We start from the raw sequence: 7,342 nt of genomic DNA on the forward strand, positions 1-7,342 counted from the left end.
AGTTTTTTTTTTGATCCCCTTTTCCTTTTTTTTTTTTTTATTTTTTTTAGAAACTGGTATTCTCTTTGACCCCGAGGGCAGGAATGAACCAGCAGTGCCGTTCATTTAAAGGTTAAGGAACAATGCAAAAACTAAAATAGGGCCAACATGAAATATCTCCTAATTAAGATGAATTATCCTTGTTCTTTGTCTGCCGAGATATTTTGTTCTGATCAGGCAGTTCTTGGGAGCATTGCATTTTCTTCAAGTTGACATTCTCTTAAACCGCTTTATAATTGCCTGTAGGGGCCACAAAATGATGCATGAGACAAGGATATGTCTTGACTAAATGAAGCTACTCCTCATATTCCAACATATTTTCTTGTCACTAAGGTGCCTCAAGATGGCACCAAAGCAACATTTTTTTTTAATTAGACATGGCTTTGGCCTGAGCATAAAAACAGCAGAATGATGAAGAAAAAAGGAACCAAGTTTTCCATAATTAACAGATGATATTTTACCCCAAAACATTCCGCAGAAAATCAAATTTGAAAGTGCCAAACAGCAACTCTGCAGGGGTTCTCTGTATTTCTCATTCCATGACTTTTTTGAAATATTTTTAAAGACCCATTTTGACGGTGAATCATTGGAGCCATGTTTATAGCAATATGAATTGTTTCAGTGCCTTGGACATGTTTACGGGTGGTGATGACTACTACTTTTACGGACAATGCTATGCTTACTGAACTCCAACTTTGCTTGTGTCTTTCATGTGTGAGTTGTGTTCATGGAAGCTGTTGAAATGTTTGCACATTTTGGGGCTCCTTTGAAGACAGCAGACACACAGATGGACACTTAATGGGCTTCCTTGGGAAGTGACGGCAATTTTGGACTTCAACTGTTCCCTGTGTCAGTTGTTGTTTTAGCTGCTTGCACTCTTGGTGAATTCAACTTTAGCCGCTAAAATATACGGTTTTCTCTCAGGTGAACGTTCCATCCGATTCACATGGGCAGTGGAAAGAAAGGTGTCAGTAGTCTTCCAAAACAACACATTTCCGTGCATCAATGACAGTAAAAAAAAATGTCTATAAACAGCTCCGCCCTGTTACACAACCACAGTGCTCCCTTTACTTCTCTATCCAGCCTTGACTTCACGCTCTGTGCTGATGACACTTGAGTCTGACCCTGTGCTCAAGTTCTGCCACACCTGGAAGATTTTACTTTTCATGTTGTACACTCGGGCCGCGGGCAGCACGGTGGTCGACTGATTAGCACGCCGGCCTCACAGTGCAGAGGTTCAGGGTGTGCCCTGCGATTGGCTGGCAAACCAATTCAGGGTGTACCCCGCCTGCTGCCTGAAGACAGCCAAGACAGGCTCCAGCACGCCCGCGATCCTTGTGAGGATAAGCGGATTAAAAAAATGGATGGATGGATGGATGTTGTACACTCCACCCTGAAGCAAAATGCGCACAAAATGTTGGCAGATATGTGTTACTGAGTGACCTGTCGAGGCAGCAGATGACAGACGGCTCTGTTGCCTTTGTCTTCACTCGGATGCTTGTGAGGCGTTGTCCCCATATAATTCATTTCGACAATCCCTGGAGTTTATTTCTATATGATGGCAATGAGACCATAACATAATCAAAAGTGGAAAATGTTCTTTCCCTACTTCCTCATTAATGAGACATCATAGGGGCAATGAATGCGCTAAATTTGGTTGCGAGGGAGCCCTAATTTTATGATAAGGCAACTGAAAAGAATTATGGGTTGTACACGTAGAACCAGCCAATGGAGGGGGGAAAAAAAGTTTCCTCAACTATAAAAGCCATTTTTACAATTTCATATGTACTAATGGATGAAATATTGAGCCTTGGGGTAAACATTTTTGGGAGCGCAACCGCTGCTGGCAGGGTTCCATTACCTTGAAGGAGTGCCTCTGCGGTCACCTGGACGTCGAAGAGTGATGACAACCGAGCCGGGCCTTTTCCTTTTTCACTGTACTTTTTACCTTCGCTGCTGCATACTATAGTCTTGTGGACTTCATCGACACTTTGGATTACAGTACAAACTGACTAGTTCTTGCGACTTTCCGCTGCACTTTCAACATCCCGGACGTGGATTGTTGTCGGGCCTCACAGGCTGTAGATTACAGCGGGAACAAAAACAAAAGCGGGGCTGTCGAGCCGGGCTAATAGCCAGGCCAGAGTTCGGCAACTGGCAGCCCGTTGATTTATTCCAAATAAATAAATAAAAATTCTGACAAAAACACGGATAAACCTTCAATATATATTTCCCCATGAAAATCTGCAAATAACTGCCAATATGCAGAGATCGACTGTAGTTTAAAGATGTAATATCACCAATCACCACTCGATGGCAGACGAGTTTACATTGCACTTACACTGGGTTTTCTATTGCCCTATTCTACAAACTTGAGTAGGCCTACTAATGTTTTAGCGGATTTTGGAGTTGAAGAATGTGAAAAGTGTGGCATCAGATGATTTTTGCCGCCCGGCCTTAACTGCTTGTAGGTACGGTTTTGTCTTCACCATATTAATCAAGTTTTATGTAAAAGCTTTTCCCAGAGCATTAAGATAGTTTCTAAAAGATTTAATATATATTTTTCCCGTACGAGAACACGTAATATTCCTCTTTACAGTCCAAAGCCTGCTTACTTTGTTAAAAAATAATTATGTGCAGGGCGAGCCACGGCACCCGGGGCCTTTGAGAAGACCTTTAGCTGAGGAGAGATGGCTTTACGCCTGTAATATAAATTAAGAGCATGCATGCAGGAGAGGAGAGAGGATGGATACCCGAACCTCTTTCATGAGGCAATAGCTGCACGCTGACTTTTCTTGGCAAGTGATTTATTGCACCAAGAAGGGGAAATGCAGGTTCTGCAACCTGAAGTGTTGTGGTGATGTGTCAAGGCCCACTCTGAAACAAGCAAATTGTCCATTTACAAGACAAACAGGAAATATTCCTGCCACCTGAACACATCAGTTTTTCTGACTGCGTGATGGTTTTGTCACAGGGTTGATGGCCCCCATTCTAGTCAGGAGGCCTGTGAATTTTTTTTTGTTTTTTTTTTTACAAAATTACAAAATATCAATTTTGAAAACAATTGACAGTTTAATAAATTTGTTGAAACTTTAGGTGTGCAATGCATTCTGGGATGATGTCGTTGGATGGTTGCTGCCCTCCGCTGAGCAAACCAAAAAAATTGCGAACGACTACTAACATCAACGAAAAGGAGTCAAAATGCCACAATGCACGACTTTTGGATGTCAATTTCAATCCAAGGGGAATAAAGAAAGTGAGGTAAGGCTTCTAAAAAAAGTTATGAAAACACTTTATGTAAGGGTTATACATTTAAGGTGGAAGTAAAGGAGTGGGTTCAGTTTATGATGAGAGTAAGGTTAGGATTTGTTCGGTTAGAGATCTGCAGTTACCCAATCCTGGAAACTCAAACCACAATTCCAAATACAACTGATCACAGCCGTCAATTTCAAGCACTGGGCGCTGGGTACCTGATGAATAACATTCACCGCTGTAATTTACATTTACGTTTCAACATTCTGGTATCACAGTTTAATGGCTTGAACCCAGGTGGGATGGCATAAAACGGATTTGTCCATTGATGATATCTCTGCTGTCTTATAATATTCACCATGACATAAATAACCATTGTATTAAAAATGCCTAATTGTATTACTTGCTCTACCAAAGCTCGCAAAGTGCATGTTTCATAGGGAAACTCTTTGTGTACTAGTCGTTTTTCCATCTGACAGATCATCATATCAGGAACATCTGCTGTCCTCATATGGAAGACAATGAATCATTTCCTCCATCTAGTCATTCTTAAAACAAGAGCTCAGCAGTCGGATGAATCACTCTGGGTGATCTCACTGTTATTGTTTTCTTTAGAGTTCTTTTGGAAGTTAGTGTGACAACTTTGCACATCCGAGAGTTGCAAGCAATGCATTCATCACCCTAAAGAACTTGTTATGAGAATCCAACTAAATAAACCGGTCGTGAGTCGTGACCTTGTGATTTCTCTCAGCCTGCTGTTGGCGTCGCCTGTTCAGGAAATCTGGAAGCATCAGCAGGCCCGATTAAAAAATCATGAATCAATTTGGGCCAGTTCAAAATTTCAAACAGAGCTTCCATTAAAAATTCACATTAACCTGCACTTCCCTCGCATGTAAATGCATCATTGGTATTGCAGAGGCTGATTAAGGCTCCTTATGTGCTGTTTGACATTGGTGTTAAATACTTAGTTGGGTAAAGTTCTCCTCTGAGAGGTTGACCATGAAACACATTTAGTTACCAAATAACCACATACGACTGTATCGCCACATTTGATGGGTTCACCCCTTCACAACCATAAAATGTGAAAAAGGCAACTGCAGAAGGTGAATGCATCTTTTTACCTGATACATCGCTCATCCTCAGACAACTACAAACACACACACACACACACACACACACACACACACACACACACACACACACGCACACAAACGCTTGCGCGTGCACGCACGCCTCCGAAGTTTCTATGGATACCAGCGGGGAAGTAACAGAGATCTCAAGGACAGGTATGTTTGCAAATGAGAATCGGTCGGTTATGTAGCATTCTTATCAGCGATGTCATCGCCACAAGATATATATCCACACTATTCCGCTGCAACTGTTGTGAGATGCGCTGCATAAATGAAGTTGTATTATGAACCATCCGAATTCAAACATGACATGACACATGCTAGCAATGATCGAAAGAGTCCGTTTGAAATGTCGTCGATGCGTAATAAATGGCAAAGAAATGTATTTGGAGGGGTGGCATGCAATATGGCAGCTGCATTACCATGTTTAATTAATTATTAAACTGCTGTTATAGTCAAAATCAATCTTTTTTTTTTTTTTGACATTCATATTCCTCAATTTTTGTGCTTGAGATGTTCTGAGATTTAATTTTGTTGTAGTGTAGTGCTTTTGTGAAGTGTAGATTTCGATCAACGCTTACATTGTCAGGTTTGATCTGTTTGGAGCAAACAGGTGGTTCTGTAGGACTCCTCCTACAGTGGGACACCTGTTGGTCATCATGTCATTAGGAGGTTTGCTTTTAAAAGGACTCCCGGCCAGTTTCTGTCACTGTTTTCTGTTGTTGCTGTCACAGCTTCTGTTGTTTAGTGTTTGTGCCTTACTGCCATGGATTTTTGTTTATATTGCCTTCACTTTGATTTTGTGTCTGGAATGGGTTTTCGTTTGTTACTTTGGATTCTTGTTGTTTTCAGGACTTTGTTTGTCCTGAATTTAGTTTTCTCATTGTTTTACAGTTTGTCAAGTTCACCCTGCTTCTCCCTGCTGCCTGCTTTTTGGGGTCCTCCACCACACCGTTCTTGACATACATAAGGTCAATGCAGCACTGATACAACAACCAAACTTATCTGTTGTCCTAAAATTGCACAGAACTTTCAACTGGTTGCGCCCAGTAACAAAAAATGGCATTATAACAAATACATCTTGTAGGTAGGATGCTTATTTCATGTCAATTACATTTTTTTTTACTGTTGTTCTTTAGCAGACTGCTGTTGCCCCCAATGGCTGCCAATACGACCCCAATACACGCAAGAGCACGCGCACAAACACATGTGCACACACTCAGCGATTCCAGGTTTAGATGAGTTTTTTAATCACTCCAGCCTGCTCTGCTTATGGTCTGAACACCCCCAATGGGAGGTACCCAAAAGGCAGCAGATGCCCTAACCACCTCAAATAACTCCTCTTGATGCAAAGGCTCTCTACTTTGAGCTCTTTATACAGCTGTCTGAATTACTCACCCGATACGGCCGAGGTCCGCCAGCCCCTTTATGAAACCAACTGATTTTGGCATCCAAATTAACATTCAGTGTAGTACTATGTCGGTCCGCGACATGTCGGGTAGCACTGAGGTCTTCTGGAAGACAGGTGGGCAGCATAATTAATAGCAAGAAGAAAAGGCAGGGAAGGTCCACAACTGAGTTTATTTGTTGTTCCCACAGAGCACAGAGAATACCGTACATGCTTGTGAGTATTGTTGTATGCTTAGTTTGTATGTATGTGCTCCCAGGATTGGGGGAGTCATGGAATACACAGAGAAATGTAATCTATTCATAAAGAGTGTGTGTGTGTGTGTGTGTGTGTGTGTGTGTGTGTGTGTGTGTGTGTGTGTGTGTGTGTGTGTGTGTGTGTGAGAGTGTGTGTGTGTATGTATATATACTGTATATAATTGATATTACATGTACTTTGCCTTTTGATCATATTTAGTATGAGAGTAATCCAAAAGTAAGTGAAAGGAAAGAATCAAGTTACATTGCTCACACATAATTTGTACTTGGGTTACATCACTGACTACCTGTTTTTTAAAAAGGTACCGGATTGGCCCTAATATAAGACGGTCCTGATTATAAGACGACCCCCTCTTTTTCAAGACTCAAGCTTGAAAAAATTATTTTTGAACACCAAATTAATTTTTATACAGAAAATAATTACAGTACATCTGAAACAAATAATTATAATATATTTGAGAGAAAAAGCATGTTATTTTCCTCATTCAAATTTTAATATCTGAACATTTAAATATGTAAACTAAAGTGCAATCACATTCGTAAATGAATGGCTTCTGATTTTTTTAAATGTAAATTACATCATAACTTCTCCTCAGCTGCCGGTTAACCTGGCCGATCTTCGACCCACTTTTCGCCAGACTGTCGCAACGTTTCTCCATTTTCTGTTATCTCTTCTTATTATTTTTCTCTTTTCTTTCTTACGGCTATTTTTTATTTTTCTTCTTCGTGCTACCGTTTTTTTATTTTTATTCTTCGTGACAGGGGTTCACTTTGGCCTGGGGAGTCAAGTTCAGCATTCGCTTCAATGATATCTGGCGCCATCTAGCGTCGTGAATGGGTATAATGTCTAGACCCCGAATATAAAATGACCCCCACTTTTTCAGTCTTATTTCAATGCAAAAAACACCGTCTTATATTCGGGCCAATACGGTAATTAGAAACTGTGTCGTAATACTTTTTTAATCTAAGAATAAAGTCCTATAAGATCTGCGTTAGTTTTTTTGTTAGTCCGCATTATGTTAGCATTAAGCGAAAGAACTTTCATTAGGCAAACCTCTATGGCTTCGTTGAACATTTTTGGTGTTTACATGTTTAATTCTCGTTTGTTTTATGTGTCAGTTTTACTCTGCCTCTTATTTGGATTATTTTGTAAACAAAAGCGACGACCGCCACCAAGAAATACTTTAAGAAGTGTGTTTTAGTAAGTTTTACTGCATTTGTATAAGTTTAGGTGTATTTAAATCATGTGGGAAACT

The sequence above is a fragment of the Hippocampus comes genome, unplaced genomic scaffold (genome assembly GCF_001891065.2).
Source record: "Hippocampus comes isolate QL1 unplaced genomic scaffold, H_comes_QL1_v1.1 scaffold118, whole genome shotgun sequence".
NCBI lineage: Eukaryota > Metazoa > Chordata > Actinopteri > Syngnathiformes > Syngnathidae > Hippocampus > Hippocampus comes.